Source organism: Nomascus leucogenys, chromosome 21 (assembly GCF_006542625.1).
Source record: "Nomascus leucogenys isolate Asia chromosome 21, Asia_NLE_v1, whole genome shotgun sequence".
Lineage (NCBI taxonomy): Eukaryota > Metazoa > Chordata > Mammalia > Primates > Hylobatidae > Nomascus > Nomascus leucogenys.
The window spans coordinates 67214680-67217111 of record NC_044401.1 but is presented as its reverse complement, the minus strand read 5'-3'; the positions used below and the strand labels follow the sequence as shown (position 1 = coordinate 67217111).

The following is a 2432-nucleotide window of genomic DNA, read 5'->3' as shown; positions in this document are numbered from 1 at the left end:
AAATTATCACAGTTATTTCGTCTGTAAAATGGATTAGAATTTAGTAGTACTGATGGAACATTGCCTCTGACATCAGTCTTATTGGGGGGAATACATTTCCTCTCCTCTTCATGCTTGGATGGAGAGAAGGGAACTTCTCCTTGCTCCTCCAAAGCGAGAAGTGTAGGAATAAGCTCTCTGAACCCTCATTCATTCCTTCCCAATGGAGAACTGTCTCGTCCCATGGGTGATACAAGAAGGAACTGTGCATGTGTGGTCCAGCCCTTGGTGGACCTTGAAAGCTAACTGGTCTCAGAATGCAAAGATGAGCTCTACCCCAAGGCAGAGGCCCGCATTTCTCTCCAATCAGGGAGAAATATTACAGTGTCTGATTGGAGAAAAATTCAGCCTTCTCTATTTCAGCTTATTCACTGATAAAGTGGACATTTTTCTCTCCTCTGAATCCTGTTTCTTATTTCTCAGTTTTTTCCAAAGTGAAGAGGGGAATAAGAGAGTTACCTGTTGGTGTCCTTAAACTCCTCACCTATCACAATACAGCAATAAACTGTAACTGTGCATCTCTATGATACTTGTGTTCTGAAATGGCATTGCATTATTTTTTTTTAAGTGAGTGAACTCTCACATTCTAAAGTACAGAAAGAACAAAACATTATATAAAGCCCCTCTTTCTTTACTGGTGTAAAGAATTTGGGATTTCTAACTGCTGAATTGTCTATCCCTAGAAAATAATAACATTTTTCAAGTTTCCAGTTTATTGGGAATAATCTTAGTCATGATCTGCAGAAGTTGGTCCTGGACAATTTGAAGATAGGTCTTGTTTATCTTTGTAAGCGGTTCCACACCAAATACAATACAGAAGTTCTTCTCTTAAATAACTAGTCAATATTTGTAATTTTTCCATTACACTTAAATCTTCACTCTTATATTCATCTTCATCCTGTTCTTTTTCTTCTTCATCTTCTTCAGTCTCCTCTTCAAGCCTCAACCAGTACCATGCTTCCCTGGGAACCTGAATATTTTTCTGGGTGTCCAATTGTTGACAGACTCGCTGGCTTCTTCTGAGATCTCCTAGCTTCATTTCATCTTGCTTATTTTTAAGTCACATTCGAAACTGGTCTGCAGCTTTTTCTTCAGCTTGGTTATTCATGTGAATCTTTTTTCTGTAGCTTTCTAATTTTTCCTCTGCTTTCTGTTTTAATGATGCCTCATGACCAAATGCCACTTTTCCCTGTTTTGATATTGAGAGGAATCGGTTTAACAATACCACCCCCACTCGTGCCAAGTGCCTGACCACTTTTATAACCCATCTTTTGGAGCAAGGCAAACCCTTTGTTTTCACAGCCTAGTGAATTCTTCAACCCAATGTCACGTCTTTTTTGTTCTTCTTTTAAACTCTTCTGCCTGTGTTTCAAATTAGCTTCCTGTTGCTTTTCTTCTTTTCCACGGGCTTCCCGGATTTGCCTTAGCATTGACAAGCCTGGTCTGATATCTTCTTGGACATTGATGAAGGAATCAGATGTTAGTCCTCTTCTTCTGCCATGTTCAACTTCATATGGCTATAGTATCTGACAGCTCTCTACTCGCCCTGGTTCAGCTCTGGGGAGTGCGCGCTGAGCAAGCACCCACCGACCAGCGTTGGACTTCAGGGCCTCGGCTGCCTACCATCTTTAATCGTTTCTTAAATTCTCAGAACTGGAGAACTAGGTGTGGTGGATGTTTTTTGTTTGCCCCTCTAACCTACACTATGTTCCCTCCTTCCACGCTGCTCTATGTCCTGGGAGGCCGACCTGTCTGAACCTTAGCCGTGGGCTTCCTCGTCTTTTGGCACCTGATTGGGTTCAGCTCATGGGGAGCCCAGACTGTGAAGTCAGGGCATTAATTTTTCACTTTACCTTTTACCTGCAGGTCTCAGCTTCTAATAGGATGTCCTCTCTATAGGATCTGTGTCCCTATCTCCATCTCTGCACCCCCCTTCTCCTCCTTTCCTCTCTGTCTCTCCCTCCACCCCCTAACTTGCTTCACCCTCATTTTGCTCCTTTAGGACTTCGTTAATTATCTTTTCTTATACCCTCCCTACACTTTTATAACTAGTATCTATTTTAAATTCTCCTTAAATTATTCAACCTGAGTATGTTATCTCTTTCCTGCCTGGACCCCAACACGTACTTTAGGTCAGTGGTTTTAAACTGGGGACAATTTTACTCCCTGGGAAACATTTGGTAATATCTAGAGACACTATTTTGTTTTGTTGGTTTTAAATTTTGTTTTAAGTTCAGGAATACATGGGCAGGTAAACTACATGTTGCATGGATTTGGTATACAGATCATTTTGTCACTGAGGTAGTAAGAATATTATCCAATAGGTAGTTTTTTGGTCCTCTCCCCTCTTCTACCCTCCACCCTCAAGTAGGCTCTGGTGTCTCCTCTTCCCT

The 2432-nt window shown here is 41.4% G+C and overlaps 1 pseudogene; it reads right to left on the bottom strand.

Moving 5' to 3' along the window:
• Nucleotides 1–766: 766 nt before the first annotated feature.
• Nucleotides 767–1567, bottom strand: LOC100580272 (annotated as a pseudogene).
• Between the last annotated feature and the right edge of the window lie 865 nt (nucleotides 1568–2432).